General features: G+C 37.4%; 1 long non-coding RNA gene across 1 annotated transcript; it reads left to right on the top strand.

Moving 5' to 3' along the window:
- The first annotated feature begins 1204 nt into the window (after nucleotides 1–1204).
- LOC135328649 (uncharacterized) lies at nucleotides 1205–27130 on the top strand. The gene is made up of 3 exons (XR_010389608.1): nucleotides 1205–1387; nucleotides 23694–23975; nucleotides 27073–27130. It is a non-coding gene; the product is annotated as an uncharacterized LOC135328649 (long non-coding RNA).

Genomic DNA, 27130 nt, shown 5'->3' with positions numbered 1-27130 from the left:
GCACAACATGAAACATGGCGAAGCTGTTTGAATGCTTACTACGAAGGTAAATGTGACTGGGTTATTTTCTGCTGTGTCAGGAAAACGATTCTTTAGCAAAACCACTGCAGTATCACTGCAAATAAGCTGTTATATCAACATGATAAAAATAAAAGTAAAATCTATTTCAACAACATAACAAAAGTTCTAGAAAGAAACTGACTTTGGTTATATATCCAGTTAGTAGAGTGTTTTGTTTGCATCAGAGCAGCAAATAAAGGCTATCTTGTGCTTTGCACTAGTGTAACTCCTGATGACAAAAAGATTACTACCTAAACAGACTGCACGACTGTGCAGAGAGGAATGAAGAGGTTATAACAGGCTCAGTCACAAAAAACCTGTGAGCCATAGAAAAGAGAGTTAGTGGCAATCTAATATTTTAACCAAAAAAAAAAAAGCCCGAAAGAGGAGGAAATCTGTTCAAGGAGGATAGCCATACTTACCTCCCAAGTGTCTAACAACACATGTTAGGGCATTTGCTATCTAAGATTCAGTTAGGACTTTGAGATTTATGAAGGTTGCAGTTCTATTAGCAAATTAATGAGCCGTTTATTTTATTTTTTCTGGATGTGCTGAGTGGCTTGGTTTAATAAAATGACAACTTAGTAATGAAGTGATTCCTAGCAGAATTCATCATTATTTTTCTTATTCGTTAAAGTATTTCTGAGGAGGAAATCTCTTGCTTAAAGGAATTTTATTCATTCTTTTTTTTCCTTTTATTTGAAATTATATAAAGCTGACAACTGTACTATATTAATTTTAGTAGTAAAAAAATAATGGTACATATTAATGAATTTTTTTGTCCAGGGATTTGTTTCTCCTTCTTGGTTAAGGGAAACATTTTTGTTTAAATGGTAATGAATATAAAGAATTCAGAGTATCTCAGACCTTAGGTACTTCTGGAATATATGATTTCTCACAAGCTGAGAGCAACTTTTTGCAAGAATCTCTTGCTGAAAGAACTGGCAGAGTATGATTGAAAAGGCTTTATGAATACCTTGCCATCACTCGGTTAAAAGAACCTCCTCTCCCCATCAACAGGCTTTAATAAAATTGAAAATGAAAGATATTTAAATTGCAGAAAATGTTGCAAATACTTGTTAGCTTCTGTGAATAAATGTATATTGAGCAATAAAACCCTTTATTCTGGTGTTCTATAGCCAGGCAAAATGTCTCTGGAACTCCTCAGCTACACATCCCGGTGATTCCACTGAGAATTATTTACATCTGAGAATGAGGGGCATAATGTTGTTCTCAAAAATTGTCGTGATGTTGGCAAGAAAAGACACGCCACTGATCGTCTGATACCTGGAGAACTTACCTGGCTTTCATCTCAACTGGAACATGGGTAAATATTTATGCCAGGTACTCTGAGGATTGTGTTTTCAAGCATTTCACTGGTGTTAATATGGCTTAATATTTATCAGAAGACATCTTTTTATAAATCAGTTCTTGAATTTCCTGATACCAGAAAGTTCAGTGGTAAAATTGTAAAATAGGGTATGCAAGATTTCCACTCATCCTTCATGGTCCCACTTCCCTTACTTTGGTTGCTATGCATTGACGAGTAACTACATTACAGGTGGGAGAGTTGAGAGGAGACGAGAAGCATCAACTAGAGAAACTTATTTTTGTTTTTTAAACCATGCTATTGAACTAAACAAATGCAAAAAGAGAAAACCGTGTTTGGATATAGTGGACGCAGAGGTAACAGCAAAAAAGATGTTTATACCCTGAGTACCTTCTATAAGCAGTGGGTGTAAACTACCTGTGATTGGCTTGGACAGAGGCTGTGTCCCTGCCAGCACAGCTATTTGGATGCAAAGAAATAAATCAAGAGGGGTTTGAAAGAGAAGGGAAGTAAAATGGTTGTCTAAAATAATAGACATGGAACTGGAGGAAGAGAGAACAGAATCTAAAATTGACAGCAAAAGAAGCAAGGCAAGATATAGAGGAAAGAAGAGAGAAGGTATAAATTTGGAAAAGAATAGAGAGAAAAAGAGAAGATTTTTGCTTCCTTGTATTGCAAGTTTGCTGCCAGATTATATTTCAGTGTAACTTACATGATTTCAAATGTTGTGTGTACATAGATTTGTGTATGCTTTCCTATATCTGAGATTGTCTAAACTTGATTTCTTTAGGGTTCTTGCAATGAGGTAGGTATGTGCAATATTTTATTATATTGTAAGTGTATTCGAAACAAAAATATTGCTTTTCCTGTGTAAAGTGTATAGAAGGGGGGCGGGTGTTGTTGCAATCCTTGTAATTATAGGATGGAAAATTCCTCTTGGCAGTGGTGCTGCTATTATTCAGTTCCTGTTGTTTAGATTTCAGGTGGTCCTGAAAATCATTGCTAGATTCATGCCCACTTAAGAAAGTAAGAGTCCCTAACATAGCCTTCAGTCACCTTTATTCATCCATGAATTGTATTCAAAATTTGCCTCACTGCACAGTTTTTTTTAGAACACTGAACATATTCTTACCAAAATGAACCCACTGAGTGTTCCCCCCTGTGTAGGGGTGGCCTTAGTGAATTTATCTCTGGGTAAAATGAGCAGGCCTTGTCTTCATTCTGTTCTTGTTTTGTGGGAAGCTCACTGAGTTGGGGAAAAGAAAGTGTGAGTGGCAAAAGAGATAGAGCAAAAATTATAAAGAACTATATTTGTATCTCTGAATTGATTTCACAGTGATCCAAAGGCAACTGGTTCTTTTTGTTTGTGCAGGGATGAAAGTTATTTGCTGACCTTGACGATTGTTGCAACTTTCAATTTAAATTGTCAACAAATGCTACTCAATATTTATATGAAATTGAGATTTTTTTTAATCTTTAATTCTCTTTCACCATGCTACATTGAAACATACCCTGTTGAAACACTGAGTTTTGAATTGGTTTTCATCTTGTAGCCTTTGTTCTGCTCCAAATCTACTAAAATTGACTTTTGTCATGTTTGTGCACGGTTTGGTTTTCAAACAACTTGCTGTCAGCCACAATTGTAAAAGACAGAGAGGACTGATACTGTTTAGTGGTTTATGTAAATAAAAAATTGCTATGATGAACAGAAAATATACTTTCATTCAATATCACTATGGCCGGTACAATGTGGCAATTACTGTCACACAAGCGAAAAATTAGTTTATTCATTTTGGGTTATTTTGCCTTCTGATATGCTTAAAAATAAGAATGCAAAGGAAGGGTATTTGTGACAAAATGTACTGAATTTTTCATGCTATGCACAAAGAAAGAAAACAAATCGCTGAAAAATTGAAATAATTTCTGTGAAGTCACTCATGCCAGTAGCAATATAGAGAAATTTTTGTTGTTTTTAATAAGAATTTCTTCTAAGTTATTTACTTAACTAGAAACCTGTAGCTATCTTTTTTGTTTTTTAATTTTACTGATGCAAATAATATTCTTTACTCTTTCTTTTCAATAATAAAAATAGAGATTGCTGAAATGATAACAAAGATCTCTTTTCCTTACAGTATAGCTGGATTTTGTGTATTCATGCTGAGTGACAAAATGCAATGTTTATCCCAAGTGAAACTGTCTACAGTTTCATTTAAAGGCAGGCTTAGCTGGGCACATGAACTACATTACCTTTTAAAAAAAATCAAAATCCCTGCAGTAGTCAATTGAACTAATCATAATAATACAGTAGTTCACAAATAATCCAAGAGAGCATGTATCTTATTCTACTTATTTAATGGCAGTAGTCTAGTTTTGATTTTGATGTTACCTACATGCTGTACTGTGTACGTACCCATAAGCAGTTAAAACCCCTAAGGCAGTTATTTTAATCCAGCATCAGAAATCATTAGAAAATCATAATGAAAAGAAAATTCTTTTTATTCTTGAAATTCACTTGTGAAATCATAATGAAGATCTACCCTGTGACACTGGCCACAATCTTCTCAATTTCAGTGTCACTGAAGGTACAAAAAAGCCAAGTCCCTCCCTGCCTGACACCTCCTTGCCCATAATGTCATTGCAAACAGGAAAGTACATACAAATGAAGAACCTTCTTAAAAAAGAAATTAAAAGAGGCGGTCAAAAGGGTAAAATGCTTGCAAGAAACTGATTAAAGGGTACCAGAGACATTTTCCATAGTGGAACTTCTATCCAAATGAGAAAATAGAAAAACCTGGCAAGTTCAGTGTAAAACCGTTATGAAGCAGGCCAAAGAGATTCTGAGCACTGACTTGCTAAAAGCATTAAAACAACTAATAACAGCATTTAAAATACAAAAACACAAAGCCTGACCCTGTAGTTCCAACAGACAAAGTGTTTCAGAAACATTCAAGGGAGATATGCTTGTTGGCCCTTAAGATCTGATACTTAAAAGGCTCTCTCACTAAAGGATATCAAAAGTTAACTGCTACAGGATAAGAAATGTTTCTTTCCTGAATCAGTAACTGTTTAAAAAAAAAAGGGAGGGGGGAATAGGATATATAATAATTTTTCAGATGGTTTTGTATTTGCATGGAGATCTCTACTATTCCACATATTTTTAACTAATCTGGAAAAGAGTAAATAAGGAGAGATTTTTTTGACTAGTGTAAAATTAGAGTCAAAACTTAGAGCAAATGATCAGGGAAAGATATTCCTATGCTGAGTGACTGGGTGATAAAAGTGCAAATTAAGGCAAAAATACTCATGAGGAAAAAAACAATTGTTATTATGAAGCTCTGAGTGGTAGACTCTAAATTCCCAAAGATGAACTTGGAGCTAGTCTGATTAATTCCTTAAAACCATCAATTCAGTTTTCAGAAGCCATGAAAAGACAAACAGAATATTAGGAAGTATTAGGAAAGGAATAAAAAAAGAAACAGAAAGCCCGATAATGTCACTGCTTGTATTGATGAGGTGGCTACATAATGAATGGTTTGTGGAACCTCAGGATATAGACCTAGAAAGGGCAGAGAGAATAGCAGTGGGGAAGGTTAGAGGTAAGGAACAGCCTCTGTATAAGAGAGATAACTGTACTAGTACTCTTCAGCTTGGAAAAGAGACAACACAAGGTGGGTATGATAGAGGAATATAAGATTATGAATGACATGAAGAAACTGAACAGGGAATGATTACTCACCATGGGGTACCCAAGGAAACTATTAGGCAGCAGGTTTAAAACAAACAAAAGAAAGCCCTTTCCTGCATAACAATATTACATTTGAAATTCATTGTCATGGGATGCCACAAGTATGAAAAAAAGTTCAAAAGTGATTAAACAATTTTATAAAGGGAAGACCATGTAGAGTTATTAAATATGAGACTGATGATTTTAAACAAGAATAGCTAGCAAGCACCACTTTACTTTCTGTCTGTCTTATGTTCTTTTTTCTAAGCATTGACTCCTGGACACTGGCTGAGACAAATCTTTTGGCTTGATCTAGCATGTCTGTTTTCATGGAAAACAGCATAGAAAATATGGGTTATTCAACACTAAATGTGTAAGCTCTGATTCTGCTATCCATCCTTCCTGCTTTCCTATTTTTACTATAAAAGTTAACCAAGTTTTCATTGGTGTTGCATGATTAAATTTGGTGTAACTGGGCACTTAAGAATTGCTAATCTTTCTATAATAACCCAAAAACCTTGTATCAAATCTTGTTTATCAAAACCTGATATCAAATCTTTCTACTTGTACCTTTATTATATATCTGATAGCATACAAATATTTTCAGTGTTGCTAAGAATAAGGGATAAAATAGAACATACAGCTTGAGACTCAAAATAATAAGTATAGTGTGGGTTAAGGTTAAATGAGAGAGATATCTCCACAACGTGGCAAATGATGTAAATTCGGTTTCTCTACAGTCTTGCTTTAGTAAAGCGAAAATAGGGAAGGAAAGGAATGGTTCAGTATTTTTGGTATCTTTGTGTTTATAAAATAGTATCAGGAGAACAGTAGTCCAGGTGGTTGTTGTCCTTTATTACTGTATGAATGCAAAGACTTCCATTCACTTCAAGGGCTGCCCCCATTAAATATGTGGTTTCTGTGGGAACAGAAAACAGCATGGTCAGAGAACGCGGGTGTCGTCTTCGTGGGTCTATAAAGCTAATGCGACAATAATCATTTCTCTGTCAAGGCCCAATATGAACAAAAACATAACTCTGGAATCAGCGCGTGGAAAGTCTGCAAAATGTTTGAGACGTTTCCCTCTCCCTTTTCTGAAGAGATAAAATTAGATTCTTCTGGGTGTAAAGCTGGGCAAGTTGTATTTTAATTTTTTTCTGATAGTTAAGACTATTGTGCAAAGAAATCCCCTAAATGTGTGAGGCACAATCAAACCCTTAGCACTTGTGAGCTAGGAGTAATGCCAGAAAATTAATTTAATACTGTCATTGGCAACCAAAATGTTTAGATGGACAGTCAAAAATCAAGTGTTTTGCTATATATATATTTAAAATTTGTAGACAGGTATTGTATTGCTTGGGATATTCACATGTGAAAGTTGAAGAACAAAAGTGCCTGTTTAAATTGACACCCTGCTACTCATGCTGTGTCCTACTGGAACTTGTGTTAACTGCTTTGTTCCAGCACAAAAGGTCTGTCTGTGTTAAACTCGGCGCTGGCTTTATGTGACGTGCATGTGCTGTGCAGGGCTCTGAGAAGGCTCCGGGGGGCTGCAGCTCTGAGTAGCATATCTGGTGCGTCAGGTCAGGCTGCCTGGGAATGCCATGTAGAGGTGTATCCGGTGCTGGATATATTGTGCAGTGGCCACTGCCTGAATGGCCTTTTCAGAGTGTAAGCACGTGGCTGAAGATAGCACTGTCTTGAGCACCATATCAGCATCTCTTGCCTTGGGACATAGACGGGCCCTAAGAACCTTTGAACTTTGTCTCCTAGCAGGGCTCGGGTGTTGGTGCACATGCTGCAGTGTCCATGTTTAGGTGCTTTCAACAATTTGTGTCCAAAATTGAGATGCAAATTGAAAACTGCAAGTGTCAGTGAAGAACAGGTTTCTAAATTACTCTCTTGAACTTACACATTTGAGTTCTCAGCCACTCTGGCCCCTTCGGTGCATCGTGGACTGCCAGTTGCTTTCTGATTACATTTAATATATGTATGCAGCTGGTTGAACCAAAGTTATTTGTAGAAAAGTTCTGAACTCGTTTCTTGAACTTTTGCAATGAGTTTGAAGTCAGAGTAGAAATGGGATTTGCATTTATGCCAAAGTAGGAATACTCAAAATGGAAAATTCATAGTGTGGTCTGGATAACACAATTTCAGTGTAGGATTGATTTCTAGAATATGTCTGCTAACTTCCATATGGGGTACTAAATTATTGGGTGAAAAGAGCAGGATTCAGTTCCTGCTATTGTTATACAATTTGGGATAAATGTTTTAGGCACCACAGGCTTTGCTTCTTCATGCTATTAAAATGCAGAAGGTAAAGCTTGGCTATATTTGTAAATGACTTTGTATGTGAGGCTGATAATACTATTTGCAAAATATTTTGATCAGGAAACAGAAAACAAATATGGTATGGTGGGGAAAAAAATTTCTCAAAAAACTTGTTTGGTGTTTTTTCAGTTTATAAAAGAAATCAATTTTCTTGCTGACTCCTGTCTCCACAAGTTTGTTTTGGACTCCAGAAATGAATCTGATTTTTTGGGTTGTACATAGTCGCACAAATGTTGGCCCAGTGAGGTGAGTCCAATATTAAGTCAGGTTTGAAATGCTTCCTTCTCTCACCCAGATATATTATACTGATAGTTGTTAGCAATTCTCCTATCAGAATGCAGATTGTAATCCCTGAAAATATTTGTTCACTTTCTTTTACCTATATATGTTCTGCTGTAAGAATTAATGTTGTCAAAACATTTCATTTTCCCAAACTTTTTCATGTATGAACCACATTTTGACACATTTTCCTCCACTGAGTGACATTTCTATGGGGAGGTAGAGCAATAGGGAATGTTGGAGAATGTGACAGTGCTTTATTTATTTATTTATTTATTTATTTATTTATTTATTTATTTGTCTTATTTATCCCCCTAGTACTGGCAAGGTCGCTGTCTGAATGGTTTGTCTGCTTATAATCTTTTATGTTTCACAAATAAGAGCTTTTCTGATGCAGATCTCAGAAATTATTTAGGGATTCAGTTAAGCATTCTAATTTGGCATGCAGGTCTTGTGGGTTTCCTTCTATATTAGTATTTTTGATAGTTTTAGAGTTGTCTCTTGATTTGAAAATGTGTTTTCGGAGAGATCTCCTGTCTGGTCGCATGTGGTAGTTTGATGTTTTCCTGAAGCTGTTGTGTTTTTGATGAATAGGAACTATTGGAATAATCTGTAGTGATGCTAATTCACATTCACTTGTAGTGCTGCTGCCTAGATACATAGTAATTGTTCTAGGAGTCTCCATTCTGATAAGGACAAATATTCATGATGAAGACATCACTGATTTTTAATTTCTTTGTTTTTTAAGCTCAAAGATAACATTGGCTTGTTCTTAATAAAGAGAAGCAAAAGGATAGGTATATGGATGGAAGTTTAAGGATCTATATATGATTTTAATAATTCCAAGGTACTGTGACACGTTTTATCAGTTATGATGTATACTGTTTATAAACCAAATCTTGTATGTCACAATATATTTAAAGTATGAATGTCCTGGATACTGGAATACCAATATATTTCCCGTATTTTGCAATCCTTCCTATCCATCCCCACTATTAAGATACTGTTATATAAGAAGGAGGAATTTTCCCTGAAATTAAAAACATGAGAGTTCCTTAGTCACCTGTTGATTTCATGTGGCAATGCGCTGTTATGATGCATAGAAGTGCACCAAACATGACACTCGTAGACTGTCATTAACTTAAATAACTTTGTTGCACTCCACCCTATTGCATTTTCAGCCTTTAAAAATCCAAAGATAAATTGGTTATTTCGGAGTGGTTTGGTATATGGCATTATCAAAATATCTTTCATTTTCAATTAAAAAATTAAAATAAACTCTGATAGTTAAGTTATGTTTGCTTGCATGCATGTATGGGCATGCGTACCTGTGCAGTTGTCAATTGAAAATGCAGTTGTCTATTGCAAGGTGTTTTTGGCAAGTTTTTTCCCTATAGATAGCAGATTAAAAGATGTCATTATAGTGTTCACTTGGAGTTGTGATAGGTGTTAGAGGGTTACTGAATTGTGTAGAAAAAGGCATTGAATCAACACCAGCAAATTTAAAGCTACCATTTTTAACAGTAAGCACTACGTGTTGGGATCTATATTGCCTGACATTTCAAAATCTAAATAGGATATCTTTCTAAAAGTCTTCAAATGTACAAAATAACTGACCCTTTTTGTGTCATATGTTCTGTAGGGCTCTGAGTTAATAATTTTTCCTTTAGCTGAGGAGCTACAGGCTTTGCTTTTGGAGCACTAACCTCTGAGTTGAATCTCTGGCATGGCTGCTAAGCTGTGAATGGCTGTGGTATTCATTAGACTGACAACCCAGGATGTCTTAGAAAGCTAGAGGATTGTTTCAATATATTAGAAGTACCATACTCTGTTTATTTAACTGTATTGGAATTTGGTAAGATGGCTATTTGACTGGCTTTTGCTTTTCATGAACAATTTCTCATGTGTTTTATATTGTTTAACTTCTCAGCTTCGATCTCCTTGCTTTAGTTGGCAACTGTTAATTTGAACCAAACTGAAAAAAGGTTTGAACATGCTGGAGAGCTGCTTTTGTAATGGTAGCTTGCTAATCTGACTTCTTTGTCCACAGAGAACTCAGGGAATTGGCTCTTAGAACAGCTTCTCTTTGTTCCATCTATAGTACCCTTAAAGGCCTTTTAAAACTGGTGATTGTGAATTACCATATATCAAGTACAGAGAATCTATATTGAAGAAAGGAATGTAAGAGAAAATAAAATTGCATTCCACAAAAATTTTATTAGAACAGAACTAGAAACCTGGAAAAACTGGATTCTCTTTCATTTTCTAAGACAGAATTTTATAGTCTTTTACATGTCTTTGCTCTCCATTATTATCTAGGGAATGAATATTTAAAGTTTGGATGAAGAAAAATAAAATCCCAATTAAATACTTATTTATTCATAGATTATATTGATTTTAGAGGACATATTAATACCTGTGATAATTTAACATAACACACTTATTGATAGACTACTGGAATATGCTTCAGGTTTATTGGCCAACACTTCCCAGTATTGATATTTAAATTATTTAATAAAGGGAGAACTTGGAAACAATAAAATAACAGCTTGCTTGTTCTTGTATCAGCAATTGTGGATTGACTGGTTGTTTTTCTAACTCATATGAACTGTAAGTGTTTACTGGCGTTTTGTCACCAGAAACTCTTTTATAAAATACACTTTATTACAGTTTAGGACTTAACAGTAGTATCTTTTAGTAAAGACAAGTTCTATGAGTTGTATATCTAAGAAATCAAACATGCTTTTTTTATTTTAAAAACTAGCCATGTATTTGAAATATAATTGCCTATAGCTACTACATTCCTCTAACTAACATTGATAATAAGTAAGTCATGTCTTTTTAAGTGCTGATATTTCGTTGTAATATACTTTATTGGAGCATATTAACAAAATGCTGAGAAGTGATTGCTTCTTAGATTTCCAAGCAGTCTAGTCCCCAAAAGCTTCAGAGCCAAGATATAGATAGATATCAACTCCTTTCAAGAGAAGAGTTGATGGAAGAACTGACTTGCATGAAAGACTGCAGGAAGGAGTTAACTTTTCAAAATTATGGCAGAAATGTATTTGAAGTTCTAATTGCATTGAAATAAGGAAGAATACATTGTCCTTTCTCCATGTATTCTCAGATGTGAGTTGTTTCTGTGCTGACTGTACTCAACTCTTTTTCTGGAGGTTGGTATCAATAAGACTAAACTTATTTCAAAGCACCACTGTGAAATCAGAGGCTTTTTGGGTAAACATCTTAGAACTTGTAACTTTTTTCCCTTTCAAAAGTGCTTATGCAATGTCCAAGCTATGCATGAGAACGAAGCAGCAGCCTGCTTCACCGGATCGTTACAGCACAGATAATATTCCCAGCAAGATCATTACCAGATGATCTCCTGCTAAAAGTTTCATGCAGAGAATATAAACCTGGTGGTGACCCCGTTTGCCCCCTCCCTTAAAGTTATCCATAACTTCACGTGCTTCTCTTGCAGTAAAAGCATGTTTTAGATTCCTATTCTAAATGATAGGACCTTTCTTTCCACTTGCCTCTCCCCTCCTTTTCTCATCTGAACTCCTAGAAGCTTGCTTAACAAAATTCTACTTCCATTTCTCTCTTCCAGTTCCACCCTTGATCCCCTCCATCTGGTTTTATTGATCTGCACTTCACTGGTATTTCTTTCTGTCACTACGACTTCTTTGTAGCCAAATTTAGTGAGTAAGTGTTACATCCGTATCCTTTTTGACTTGTTGGCCAAGTGTGACCATGATGACTGTGTTATTCTCTCTAAGCCTTTTGTTTGCTCAGATTCTGTCCTCTTCTGACTCTTTCCTAGTTCTGATTGCTTTGGGAAGGCTTCCCTTGGAGAAATCACCCAATTCACCCCTTACAATTTTTATAGTAGTTCTACATGAACGATTCCTGTTCATTAACTGTATCTCTGAGTATATGTCTGCGGAAACATGAATTTGACAAGCCCTTCTAGTCTGATGCCTCTCAAACATCTCCCTCTACTCCAGTCTTGGCTTAATTTGTCCAAACTAAAATCTTGGACCAGTTCTCTTGTATATCCTCAAAGAAGCCTGTGCACTCAAATTCAATGCAGAGAAGACTACTAAGCTTTGACCTTAATTCCAGCCTACAGTTCCATTTTTGTGACTATGAACACTGCTAGACTTGTCAGTGAGGCACGTGGTGTGGGTTTGCTCTGTAAATTATTCCTCCCATTCAGGCTGTCTTGATGATTCTCTCTGTGCAATGTTTCAAATCTTGTCTGTCTTTCTCATTATGTAGCAAAAGTTGGCATTATCTTGTGCCTTGATTACTATGACATACTTCTTGTCTTCTGTTGTAATTTGTAATGCTGTAATTTGGTTCCTCTAACAATTCATAATATTGCTGCAAAGATCTTTTTCTTTCCATGTTCCTCTTGCCTTTAGTTTTCTTGTTTTGTAAAACCCACTCCTCTTTTCCTGCTTCACCAAATCTAAGCTGTTGATTCACTCTCAAGGTCTTTCACAACGTGTTGCACGCTACCTATCACCTTACTTCAGGACTGAGGGCTAACACCTATCTCCAGCCAGCCCACAAGCCCAGCCTTGCTCATCCACCTGTTAGAATTTGAGGCAGACACTTTTGATTTTTCCTGTAGTACTCCTGTAATTTCCCCTTAAGCTGGGGAAGCAGAATGTCCCTATAAGCAGCCCCAAAGTATTTCATTATCCTCCAAATTCCTTAATGTTCTTCTTAACTATGACTAACACGAAGCAAACACCAGCGTAGTCATCTGAGATTGTGCTGAGCAATACTGTTTGCTTTATTTCCCCCATTGATCTGTCTGCATTAATTGCCTTTGTATTTGGAACATACATCACCTGATGCAGAGATAGTAATATAAAGGACACCAGAGTACTACAGCAGTACAACTGATAAGTAATGATTTTGTAAGGCTGGCACCGCTAGGAGATCTGACTTTAAAGTGGTGGCATATGATGTGTGAGTGGTAAAGAACATGTGCCTCTGGTTGGAAGAATGAAAAGGTGTTATGGTGTTATACCTTCCATTTCCTTACTTTTGTGACCTGTTTATTTTATTTGTGGAAACCTTAATTGTTTCTCAATTAATTGATTTGTATATTAATGGTATCTATGAATAGCATCGGATGATAAATATTGAAATAGGGTGTGGAAGTGATTCATATTTCATGAACTCCGGTCCTGACCTTTTTACAATTACCAGAACAAATCACTCTAATTACACCAAATCACATGACAGGTGGAGAAAGTTTTCATTAGTATCCATTACATAAAGCAATGTAGAAAGAAATTTCCTGCTTTTCTGCTGTAATTGACTGTAAAGATGACCAGTCTTGCATAGCAATAATTCATACTCAATAGGTGATGTTAGTCTCGTTCATGCTATTTTATGTCAAAATAAACAGGGTGTTCCCCAAATCAGTGAAGCCTAGATTCCTCTGGATTGGGGTCCCCTGTGCCCATCATTACAATAAGGCCAGTTCCTGCCTCACTCCATGCCCCTGTGGCATCCTCCACTGGTAATGTGGGTGACCCAGAGTGATATATGCTGATCATCTACCAGTGCATTTGCGCCCACTGCCTGACCAGTGTCAGAGGCCTGTCTGTCTGTCTGTCATTCCCTTGGCTGGGTAGCAGCTTGTGTCTTTCCCTCACTCTCCCTAGCTGTGGGTCTCCTTGAAACCTGTAGGAGTGTAACTGTCTGTCAGACCTCTAATACCTTTCAGATTTAGGTTATAAATGATTGTGGTAGGGGGAAATCAGGTCAGAGAGAGAGACACTAAGGTTACATAAACCTTGTTTCCATAGGTGAGAGGAAATAGGCAAAAAATGTTTTGGTAAGGATTAGCATCTGAAAATGTGAATCTGAGAACAATCTAACAATATCAGACACCATTATCCATGTGACTGGATGCCATAATGTGGGATTATACTCCACCAGAAAGCCTACTAGCCTACCACAGTATAAGCATCATACTTGCTTTTCCTTGTTAACCACAGCACAATGCTTATGGGATGAAAGACTATGATGAAAAAGAAAGATACTCTAATATGTACAAGTTGTTTCAATGTTTGCCATAGTAGAATCGTGTACTAAGTATAAAATTTACAGTTTACCAAAGCATGTTTTCTTAAGTTTTTTTTTCAACAGAAGAAAGACACTGAAAGACACAGAAAAGGTTGGAACATCCATCTTGTTTCTCCTTCAGTCTGTTTGCTGAACCCTTTCACTTTGTTTTTCCCTGTAGAGCTTGTGGTGCATGCTTTCTTTCACCCTTTTCCCAGCTCCATTATTCATCCTTAAGAAAAGTTTTCTCTCTGATGTTGGTTTCTGTTAAGAAAACCAATTTTAGCTTTAACCTTTCAAGATATTATTACAAAAAGTGAGGGAAATGATATGAAAAAGAACTGAACAACTCCCTTTTAACAAATTTTTTTAAAAATCTCTGATTGTCTGTGAAGAGTTTAGAGAATGTGACGCTAAAGTGCTGGATAATATATTCTGGAGACTACTTTATTCCATTATCAAGTATTCCATTTTTCTTTGTAGACCATTTTTAATCAGTAGAAAGGTTCAAGCAGCTTAGAAAAAATCAAGACATCTTCCTTTTCTGGATGTCTGAGCAGAGCAGACTTTCCCTTCCAGTACTGCTTATGTATTAACTTTTAAAATATGTGTACAGCTTCTCTTTAAAATATGTAGCCAGATTTTTTTTTATCTAGCACTTGAACTGATAGGCAATGGGTCCTTAAATACCTCTGAGGACTTGGGCCTGAGCCTCTACTCAAACAACCAACTCTCTGCAGCTCTTTCTTGGTTTGAGATTCAGTCTCCTGAAACAGCTTCAGGATCATGTGCAAAAATAGCAGGTACAGGCATTTGCTTGCACATGCCTTTTTCATGCAGTTGGCATGGTAAGAACAAATCAAATTTCTTCAAATTTCAATTTGTTTTCCAGCAAGGTGAATGTATGACTTGATGCATGTAAAACACACAACCATTGAAAATGAGTAAATAAGGCTTACCTGAAAAATGCAATGAATCGCCTATTTAAGTGATACAACAGCCATTATTTTCATATAACCTCTGTGGATGTAAAATGCAATAAAACCCCATAAACTTAAACGTAATCAAGAAATAAGCATGTTTAAAATCTTCCTGGGGGGAAAAATCCTGAGTAGGAAAAGAAAACAGAAACTAGCATAAGAAACAGTGGAGAGGGAAAGCTGCAAATGAAGGCTTATAAAGAAAAAGCCTAAAGCCAATTTTTAAAAAAGTGGTCAAGAAGGACAGAGATCAATTCAAGACTGGGTTCTCTGCATCCCTCATTCTCTTTAGTAAAAACGCTGCAGACTATCACTATGGAGCAGATACAAGGCACAGTTCAATGTCTTCATGGGAGTTAGATTTTCAGAAGGGTTTAATTTGGGCACCAAACCATTGGTTGGATTTTTCTTTTTTTTTTTTTTATTTTTTAATTTTTATTTTTTTTAGATCTAGAGATTAGCAGATTTATAATGAGCTGTTGAGTGGGGGAGAAGGAGGGAAGAGAACAAAAACTAAAAATTTTTGTAAAAACATAAAATACACCAGAACTCAGCAGCATCCATAGATATATTTTTCCATCTAAGTTCTCAATAGTCAAAATGCATCACCCTTTTGTTTCTCTTTCTACAACTTCGTATCATTTTTCTGAGAGAGGCCGTGTATAAGCTGAGGAGCTAAAGTAGTACTCTAATGACAGAAGAGTTCCTCTTTACTCCAATCTGACCTTCAGATAATGTGGCACAGCGATACCCTATGCAGCAGCATTTGATGTGGTTAGCATTACCACTTGGTGTCTGTGAGCTTCCATCCCACCTGAGCCCATTTCTCGCGGCTTTTGGCTTCAGCCCAGGACAAATCTTGAATACTGGAGAACCCACAGAAGAGACTCTGTAAGTGCTCATCATTTCGTAGGCAGGGTCTTCAAACAACTCAACATTAGAGTATGATCAAAAAGCCTTCCCTCTTATTGTTTGATAAAATATTTAGAACAATGGTTGGTCACTCTATTTTGTAGAACAAATAACATCATATTTCTCCTATGTGTAGACATTATCAGGCTGAAGGTGCTAAAACAGTCTGGAGGCTGGGGAGAGTTGTGTTGTGTGTTATAAGATTTCTGCAAGAGCTGGATGTTTTAGAGATTGCATGAGTGGAAAGCCTGGAGAAAAAAGTAAGGTTTGTGTTTTGCCTTGCATAGAGTAAAACACATCTTATTGCTACCTGTATAGAAAAAACTTTGCTTTTGGAGTATGCATGACATAACAGGACTTGCCTTATGTGTGAAATCAGAATTTAGGAAGGTTTTTATATTATAACAAATATATGAATCTATTAAAGCTATAGTGATGTGCTCCAGGCCTTCAGCAGCAGAGTCTGAAATGTAATTTGGTTGTCAGTCCAAGATTCAGAAAGCCTAGAAAATATATGCACAGGCTATAGGCATTTCACAGTAAATTAAATAGGACATCTGCAACCTTTTGAAACTGCATTTTCCAAATTTTGTGATTTTTAGCTTGCTTTATAAATGTTAAGCCTCTTGTTGCCCTTTTCTGGGAAAACTATGATATTAAAAGAAAGTTTACTTGTTTGGTGTGTTATTACAATCCATCTTCAAACCAGCATTGAGCTTTAGTACTTAGTACCATTTAACACTGTATAATCATTTAAATCCGCATTAACGACTTCTGTAATATAAATGTTTTAAGTATAATAGCAATTGCTTTTACAAGTGTTTCCTGATTCCAGGCATGTGTAAAGAAGATGGGGTATGTAATATGTCTGACCAGATAACTGCTTTTACAAATTATATTCATTCTTCCTTATTTAGCTGCAAAATGAAGAGAGTTCAGTGTAGTTCAAGGAAAGCATTGTGGTAAACAGACAGCTTAATTGTGAGCAGTGTAAAGAGCAGCGGCTTGCAGAAATATTGCTATAGATACTAAGACCGTATCCTGCCTTGCTACGGACCACACATAATTGAATCATGCTCAATAGAAGGCCATTACAAAACAGAGCTGATTTGCAATGCTAATGTGGTGAAGACAGCTGTCACTGGGAATTAAATATGATCATTCAAAGCCTGAATAAATGAGGTGCCCATTATCTTCTGGCTCTGCTGCAGCCTGCTTAAAGAACACAAATAAATGATACTGTCTCAATAACCAGCTCAGTTTTGTCTTCTAGCCATAGAAATATGAAGAAGACAGAGGGAAGAGGGAGGGCGTACAACAACATCAAAAACAAAAAGCATAGTCAGTTTACAAAGACAAGCAGAGAACCAGTGCCCTAGGACTCCATTTTCCACAGAACCGTATTTGTGGAAAAATAGGAGGAAAAAAAAAAAAAGCTCTTTAACCAAGCTAGCATGTTTTAGTGTAAAAAAGACATACTTATTTACAAAGAAATGGTGAAAAAAACAGGTGTCTAAAAATCAGTTAGTGATTTCCAAAGGAAATAAGTCAGAGAATCCAAAACACCTAATGAACTAGCATGTATGTCTGCAAAGAATGATAAGGGGTGGGATAAGGTAAATGTCTTTTCCTGTTTTCACATAGTGCTGTGAATGTTGTAAGGTATTTGTACTCAATGTTAATGTGAATCGTTATCTCTACACAAGGAAAATGTTGATTAAGGTGGAAGGAATTTGCACTGGATTGAAGAAGACGTTCCTTGGAAGTTTGTGTCATTTCATAGGGAACATAAATGCCAGCAGTGATAAGAAAAAAACAAGTTACCGTAAAAACTGAGGGAATCTGTACTTCAAATAAGACTGTCTGCAACAACCAAATTCCTGGTACTGATCTAGCTAGTTTTGTGCTAAGCTGAATACGTGTGTTGTACGTCCACACTGAACACAGCGTGAAGCAGCTGGAGCCTGCATGGCGCTGGGAACCCGCGTTCCAGGGGCGGGCACTGGAGCTGGGAGCGGAGCAAGCGACCTGTCGTGTGAGCTGCAGCGCTGGGATGCTGGCCGAGGGAGGGCCCTAACAGCTGTGGTGACGAGCAGCCTCTTAGTTGGTATTTAATTATGAATGCTTGCCTATAGAAATGACAATATATAATTTGCAGTTTAAAGGAAAAAAGAGAGGGAAGATGTGCAAATGTTTTCGTAGACATGTGATATCCATGAAGGATATCCATATATGAAGGACTATAGAGCTGTTTTGCTCCCGTCAGACAAAGCATTTGCCCTGCTATTGCCTCTTCACCATGTTTTCCGTTTACCAATAAGGAAATTAGCTGGCAGAGCCTGGAAAGTGTCAGAATAGGCTGGGAGAAGTGGGAGGAAAGGCATGAAGGATAGCTATGCTCCAGGCTGCCACCCCTTGTAACACCAGGTCCCGCAGCAGGTGACCTATCTGAGGCCTTTGGCAGCCCTGGGCACGTGTGCAAAGATAACATTTCTCAGTGCAGTTAGCGGCGCACATGAGCAAGTATGCTAGTTTAAAAATAGTGAACTAAGTGCAAAGAAAATAGAGGTGTGAGCAAGAGATTAACACATTCACTATGCAAAACTGGCAAAGTTAAGGCTTAGGAGATACGTGACTGTAAGAAATTGCATCTGACATAATTTTTAATACCAGCAAGTGTAAAGTCACAGATATGGCACTGGAAAGTAAATAGAAGGACGGATGCAATTTGAGGCTTAGCTCTTTAGAAGTTGGTAATTTTGAGAAAGTGGTAGAGTTTTAAACAAATGTGAAATCACAGAGTGAGGCCCAGGCTGGTTTTGGTGCAATGTACTGTGAGCAAGTGCACAAAATGAAAGCGACAATATTCCCAAGACCCGCAACATTAATGCGTATGCACTTGAAATACTGTTTACTTTAGATCCTCATGTTCAGAAAGTACTTAAATGCTAATGGTGAGAAAAGAAGGATGTTGTGTGTGTGTGCGTGTGCGAACGTGGCGGGGGAAGTAACAGAGAGTACAGGTGGAATGACCGATAGCACCATATCTCTGTTCTTTAGAAATCAGAGGGTTTGGGGACATGGATAAGTAAAACTATACATGAAGAAGTGGAACTATTGACATTTTGAAAGAAATCACACACACAAGAAACATGAGTGTAAAGCAGGCATGAGAGGAGATTCAAGGCCAGAATCCTTTGATGTCTAACTATTTTGTAGATAAACTTCTCCTGTGAAATAAAATAGAGCAAGGTCAAAGAAATGTATATTTTCCGTTACTATTTTAAGTTCCTTCATCTATCATTTACTTGATAACTATACGGTTTGTAAACCCTTTAGCAGTGAGCTGCTAAATAGAAGGCCTACTGTGAGAATATCTTTAATGGATTCTCTACTTTCCCAGTTTCACTTGGGGCTTAGTATTTTTCCTGTTTTAAAACCCAGGGAAGGAGAACCTTATATTCAGTGGTTTGAACTCTATGGGTGCAATATAGCACCTGCACATTTAATATGACAACATTTGATTACCTTCAGCTGGCTTGGTTTTCTTCTTCTGTGCCCTATTCCTTCCAGTGACTCCTGCATTCCCTGTAGATTTATGCCTTTTTTACCACTCCAAGAATTTCAAAATGCATTTTAATTGCTAGTTAACTTCGTAAGACTCTGGTTGCTGCAGATATTTTTATTGTGACTGGCAATGCCACAGGTAGGTATACAGCCAGAGAATAAACCGTAGCATAGGCAAATTGTCATGTACTGCCCTTGTGCCCTCAGTATGACGCCTGTCTCAGAGGTAAGTGGAGCACGCGTGGCAGCGCCCTTCAAACCCCCTGCTCTGCTCTGGTCATGTGCATAGTCCTTTTGTAGTGAGACTTAGTGTGGGATTCCTCCCTGGAGCTCAGGCTGTCCCCGCTGACAGTGACCTCTTTGCTGATATGACGGTCTGGGCATCTCTGTGACAAGATGACTGACCACACTGGCTCCTGCAGAGTCTGTGAGGATGTGCACTGTAGGCATCTTCAGGATGCAGCAGACTCTGTGAGGTCTTGTTCTAGAAATATTTATGGCTTGAGGCAGTCTAAGTGAGGATGTGCCAGGGTATAGAGTCATCCACACTAACCAAGGGGCATATGCTGGATGGTGCTGCACTCTGAAATGCCTACTGAGACTTGTGTGATGCCCAGATTGTGTTGCAAGGCCAAGGCAGTAATTGCAATTGCAGTTTCCCTAGGGGACCTCCTTTTTCGTGTGAGCAGGCGTGTTACTGAAAGATTCACAGCATGTCTTTTCTGTGGTGTGATCCTGCAGTAGAGTGCACTCAACCATTTGATGTCCAGATCCCTTTGTTCCTTGCATCTTATAACTTCCCCCCCCCCACCCTCATACTGCAGTATTTTCTTCCTCTTCTCCTTATTTTTAGATGTGTCTACTACCAAATGGGTTGTTATGTTCAAGTGATCAGCACTTTTACTGTCAGTACTATTAAACTGGTTATGTAGGACTGCTGTGCTTACTTTACAGAAGGAAATAAAATGGTCTCTTCTGACAGTTTTCCCTTCAGGAAAGCCCTTTATGAGTCACTCAGTGAATGAACAATCCTGTTACTTTAGAAAGTAAAGTTAGGATAATCCAATATTCCCCCATCTTCAGTAAAGCACTCTGTTTTCACTTGCTGTAGATCTAGCATTTAAAACTGTAGATGTGAAAAATGTAGAGCAATTCATATACTTACCAAATGGAAGTATAGCTCATCCATGAGGTATGCTGCTAGCACTGAGAGAGCAAACTTTAGTATTGCCTAATAAATGTCCTCTTTTGGCTATCTCAGCAATTTAGGATGATGTTGTCATAGCATAGGCAGAGAGAAATAAAGGATCATGAAACACTTTGTTAGAGAAAGTAAATTTAAATTGACCCTGCCATATGTGAGGAACCAAGTATTTAAGGTGCTCTGAATGAAATGGAACAGTTTTCTTCAGAACTGTAAGAATTATATTTAATATTTGCCAGGGAATCTATGAGGAAAAAAGAAAACTGTGTGTACCATAGGCAAAAAATATAGGCAATTACATGGACACACTCTATAGCTGGCATGGATTTTTGTCCCATGCTTCCCTTTCCCATCACCATTAACAACAGAGCTAGTAAAGCTTTATTTCTTAAGATTCTGGGCCTTGGGCTTGAACTGGAATGCCCCTACTCCCTCCTGTGTCCCTTATACTTCCCAGCCTTGCTGAAGGAAAAAGGAAAACACATATATATTGAGACAATATTTACCATTTGACTTGAAATCAAATCACTTGCAAATGAAAACATGGGAAAGCAGAACAGGAATAGAGCAGTGGTGGTCTTACCCTGTCTTTATCAGTGATGGGAGCGCTTTGTGAGTGTGAGACACCCCTGTTTCATTTTTCCTACTGCCTGGGTGGGTTTGAACCCACTGAGGAAAGACAAAGTCTCTCCTGTTGGCACTTTATATAAAGTTAAAGATTCATGACACAGAAACATATCGTTAGTAAACAAATGTCAAACCCAGTGCTCTTCCCAGAGAACTAGAGTCATTCTCTCTCACTCTTCTGTTTCTCGGTGCCCACTTAGGTATTTTATAAGAAATGGAACAGGTTTGATGGGGTAATGAACAAGCCACCCCGCAGAACAGGCTCCAGACTGCTGAAGTTTATCTTCACTGTCAAACTGCATTTTGTCAGAGATGGACTGCTGCAACTTTCCTAAAACCTATGTACTAATACGGCAGGGTTTGTGAATTTGACCAGTACAGCATGGGGAAAAGCAATTGCTGTAGCAAATTGTTTTGGTAGATACCTAACACAATTAGCCTGTGGCACTGAATAATTCAAAGCCCAGTATGATACAAAGGTGCATATATTTCAGTTCTATGCTAAGCTGAATCCTCTCATATTCCCGTCTCTAGCCTTCTTTGTTTCAAATTCCTCTTGAATGTTATTTTCTACTTAGGGTCTTTTAACTCCATCGAGTCACACAACGACCATTCTGGAACACCTTGCTGAAATCTGTGGGAAGATTCACATTCATTTCCAGGCTTTGGTTGTGCTTAGTTTCCTCTGTTGTGGCACTGAAGTACTGGAGAGTTTAAACTTTCTAAAATATGCTTTTTTCCATGATGTCTGGATCTTGTTTCATTTCCTGTTTTATTTAAGTTTCTAGAGCACTTAAGAAGGGTATAGATCATGATGATATTGCTTCTAGATAGGAATGAAGCGTTATCCCATTTGGTTTAATCTTTTTAATACAGTAATGTAGCTTATGCCCACAATGGAAATGTATTTTTTTAAGGCTTCGTTTCACAGATTAAACCAGCATTTACCACAGTGTGGAGACTTTTACAAGTCTGCAGAAGTCTTCTAGTTTTCATGTGGCATTACAGGAGACATTTCATATTCTTTCCTAAATTCCTGACTGTGTACAGCATCAGAACCCTGCATTAGGCTTCAGGTGTTGGCCTGTTTATTAACACGGAGCTCTCAGTTCTGTCCGAGAGAGGTACCGCAAAGCAAGCAGAACTTTATAACATTTTTGAGGCCTTCAGGTTAGAGCGCCGCATGTACCTCAAGCGTAGATGCCTAGGGAGTCTAGCAACCATTACTTTTTTCTGCTGTATGTAGATGGGTGCAATTGGACTAGTCAGAATCCAGCATCAAAACATTGAGTAGGTTTGGTGTATTTGTTTGAACTGATGTTGTGCGCATAAGCTATAATTTGTTTCCTTTTCTTATTATGCATTAGACTGAATAGAAATAAGTGTTGTGCTAAAGTGTTTGTGTCATGTTGGTAAGGTTGGATACACAGCTACGAGGCTGTTGCACAGCAACAAAATGTATTATCTTTACATTACAAGACCACTGTAATTTTTGTGTGTTATACCATATTCAAAATATGAAAATAAACTGTAGTGCAAGGTCTTCAGTAGAGCTTTGTTCTCAGCTTGCATTTTTTCAATCATTTCATATCTTTCCCAAATGGTCTAAACTGTATTACATTTCCTGACAAATTTAATTAAAAAAAACCAACAACTTCACATTAATTAGTTAATTAGGGACCGTAAAATGGTCTTTCTGTCCCTCTCCATTTTTATTCTTGTTTATTTCTGAAGTGTGAATGGGGTGGAAAATCCACCCACTAAAAGGGAGATGGAGATAATTGAACTCTTTTCATATAGTCCTAGGTAGAAATCAAATCCAAGACCCAGAGGTGAAAGGTGAGCTCTGTAACTACTGTACCAAACTATTCTTGGTAATTATCAGTATGAGCATAATTATTAACATTTCAATTATACTCACAGTATTACATCTCTCCAAGGGGTTTAACTCTACTGATTTTCAACTTGTCTTGTTTTTTTTGGTAGACATCCAGTTGGAACAAAGTTGCTGGATAGTATTTTTGACACAAAAGGGTAACATACTTTTCAGAATACATGATCTATATGTTTTGTCCTCAGTGGCACTTGTGTGCTTCCAGATTTTGATTGCTTGGTAACACTGCTTGGCATAGTGAGGTATCTATTTCAATGGATTTAAATAACTTATGAAATAAAAAAGACCAGCATCTAGACTATTCTCTCAAAATCCGAAGTTTGAAATTACAACCTAGATGAATAATACTGCATCCTTTGATTTTAAAAATAATATTCACCCTTGTCTCTGTCTAATATCTAGTGATTTTACTGTATCTAATAATGTTTCCTAAAATTAATTTAGCCAACGTATGAAGGCTTATATTTTATGTATTATTTGGTATATTTTGTTTATTTATTTTAAATAACTTTATAGTATTCAGATCTAAAATGCATGATAAAATAAGGGTTTATCATCAGTAGGAACCAGGTAAGGTAGTATTGTGCCTTTATTAATTTTGTATAAAACCATTATTGCTTGCGCATTATGGTTGAATTCTTGTTACTAACTGTTTGAGCGCCTCTAAATAAGAATGCTGTATTATTCTCTATTTATAGGAGCAGTACTTCCAGAAAATGCTTATGGGAGAGGAGTGGAGCTTTGAGCTTGAAGACTGAGCATGATGCTGAAGTGACTCACCTCCTAAAGATATCTGAACTCAGCACAAAACAAATTAAGCAAAACATTAAACAGCAGCAATGGCAGCATCCAGTGTTCCTGCTGCTGAGCAGATGGATGCAAAAGGGAATCTGTTTAACAAATGCACAGTCCTTAAATCTTCATAAGAAGATGACAGACTTTCAACAGAGCTGGAAGGAAGGAGACTACACTCAGACGGGGTGAGTATTAAGGAAATGTATCATATATTTTTCCAGTCCTCGTGCATTTTCATAGGCATTTGCTTTTGGCCACAAGAAGCTGCATTAGATCAATCTTTGGACTGATACTGTATGGCAATTTTAATGTTTTCCTGTAAGAACTACCCTATTAACAGTTGCAAGTTGAGGCTGCAGTATGGTTTGAGAACATCTGCATATACCAGCAGGATGCTGAGTTCAGTGACAGGATTTATGTTTAATCAATAATCTGGAGAAAAAATAGGAGGGTATATTGCTAGCTTGTGCAAATGGTTGACTCATGATTAGCACGTTTTAAAGGGTGGAGTTTTGTAATGAGAACAAAAGATGCAGAAAATTAATGAGAATGCTCCAAGATCAAGCACAGACTCTACCAAGTGCTGTAGATATGTGCCTTGCTAGTACAACCTAGCAGAGAAGCAGAAAACAAACCACCAGTAGTATAATGGAAGCATACTGATAAAAAGAAAAACAAGCAATAGCTTAGAGGGCATTCCTTCCCATCCCTCTTTGCCTCCCTCCACCAGCCCCAAATAATGCAGGAGGTCTTTGGAAACTGTGGAAAAACTTTGTATTTTCATGACAAGATAAATCATTGCGAGGAGGCAAGAGGGGGGAGAAAATACTGTATTGAGGAATACTGTAGGGATTTAGAAGCTATTTTGCACATTTCTGTGCCATGCAAAACTACAAAACCAAACTGTTTCTGGAGTGCAGAACAGGAAAATGGAGGCCAGTCGATAAGCTACACATCCATAAATATCTGAGACTACAGTGACGACATCAGCTCTTTGGAAGAGAAGCAAGCAAAAATAGTCATGTTGAAACTGTACAATGGAGTGATCAAATATTACCAAGAGGAATGTAAATTATATTCAGAATATCAGAAAATTTTCAGGCTGAAATAATCCAGGTAAGTATCAGAACTCAAGAAAATTCACGATTTTAGTCAAATGGACTTTGTATAACAAACACATTCACAAAACAAAGCCATACTCAAAATTGATGAGGTACTGTGACTCTTCTCCAATAACTACTACAATATTGACAAGATGTAGTTGAGGGACAGAAATGTCTTCTGGGAGTGTTACACCTCTCACTTTCCTAAAGAAAAAATATCTGCTTCACAGTGTATTTATCCATAGTGTTAAAGGAAAATGAATGGAACAATTATGTAAATTGAAAAAGACTGGTTAACTGGCTATGTGACATTGCCAGCATGTCTGATTGACAGTATGTTGCAGAATTCCAACCTTGGCACATAACACTGGCAATAAATCTGATGGGCTGGTTCTCATTCCCTAAGCAAGCAAAAGATTTTCTCCTTTGTAACAAATGGCTTTGGCATTAGTTTACTACATTGTCTGTCTTTCTGCTTTGTCAGAGCTTGCCACGCTTGCAGCTGAGAATAATCATGCCGTATATCTCAACTGCTCTAGCTGATGTATGAACACATACATCTACTCTCTCTAGTATGAGAGCAAAAATTTCCTACATATGGGCAATCACAAGCCTCCACTATATGTTTATAGGAAAGCTGATCCCTCCCCTCATTGAAACATCCTCTTTTTGACTGAAAGCAGGAGTCTCTGGTCAGTTTAGCTCTATGCTTTTGGTCTCTGCTAGGTGTGCTCAGGTCTAAGGGCTGAGCCTGGATCTGGAAATGGGGATAGCTGATTTGTGAAATACAGTGGTACTTTGGCATGAGGTAACTCTGAATGCATGCCATTCTGCTATGCAGGCCTCCCTGCTGGATGTGCACCAAAGCAGAACTTCAGGCACTGCATAAGTGCCTACAGGCACTGGGGGACTAAGCAGCTGGGTGGGAATTTTGTGGATTCAGTTTGGTTGGAGGGACTGTGTTCTGCTTCCATACTGCTTTGGTGACTGAAGTCCTCCTCTGGGTCTGACCTCATGGAAGTTGAAATGCATCCAGAATCATAGAAAACAAGTGGAGACCATTTGGGCAGCTTTACACTCTGCACTTGCAAGCAGTGGATGCCATAACACAGAGGAGGCTGCAAACAGTAGGGGCAAAATGAGATAAAGGTCAGAGGGAATATTTCTGGGTCTCCTATCTGACACCTTTAGGATGAATTCCATATACGCTTTTTACTCGGAAAGCATGGAGCCAGAAGCATGGTACCTATGAAAGCCCAAGGGGGCTTTCGTACACACCTGGTATGTAAGTATTGTCAAAACAGGAGATTATTTTCTTTTTTTGTCACAAATGTTTAAGAAAGATAAATGTCAAGAGTCACAATGGAGACGTGCTGTGGAGTTGGTCTACCATATAGAAAAATTACTTTTTAAATGAGAGATGAAACTGATAATTGCAGTGTTCTTGGATGTTGTTGAGTAGAGACTTAAGCCAGAATATATTAGTTTATCTTAGACTATAGATGCAAATGGTAGAGAAATACCACATTAAGATGTGGTCACATGTGTTTCTTGCTTGTGCTGCTCATCAGCTAACAGGTGATTCAGGCTCAAATGTTTCACACTTTCTAAAGGGCCAAATCCTTTTCCAAGAATGAGTAACTTATTACAAACATGTCTCTAGAGAATTAAGAGATATTTTTTCTATTCATCTTTGAACACATTATTTGCAAACTAAGTATGCTTTGTCAGCTGAAGGCAGTAAAGGCCAGAAAAAAATTTGGTACTTGTCAGGGTAGTTAAAAAAACAAAAAACCCCCCACCAAACTGAGTTCCTTTTCTCCCTCCCTCCCAAAAACCCAACTGATACTGTCTTATCTCAGATAAAACTCAGCCTGTGGTAGCCAGAAAAGCTTCTGATTGCTTTCTGTAGGATATTGTCTACAAGTTCATTAGTGCAAGATAGCTGAAATCACATTTTTCTGGTCTCTGCCATTTTAGCAAACTAGGTGAACGTTTATTTAAAAGCATTAGGATGATAACTTGTAACAATAGTTCAAAAAATAAGTTAAAGGAAAAGAAAGTTGTGTGTGAGTATCAGTGGAGGTTTAGCAAGTCTAAGAGAATAGACTTAGAATATTTTATATGGACAGCAAATAAACATTGACATATTCAAAGCTGTTGTCTGCCAAAAATACAGGTCAATTCACAGAAGAGTTCCTGATCATGGCAACAGAGAATTGGACCCCAGATCAAGG

This window comes from Dromaius novaehollandiae, chromosome 5 (assembly GCF_036370855.1).
Source record: "Dromaius novaehollandiae isolate bDroNov1 chromosome 5, bDroNov1.hap1, whole genome shotgun sequence".
NCBI classification, from domain to species: Eukaryota; Metazoa; Chordata; class Aves; order Casuariiformes; family Dromaiidae; genus Dromaius; species Dromaius novaehollandiae.
The sequence above is the reverse complement of the archived record's forward strand: the minus strand, read 5'-3'. Positions and strand labels throughout refer to the sequence as shown.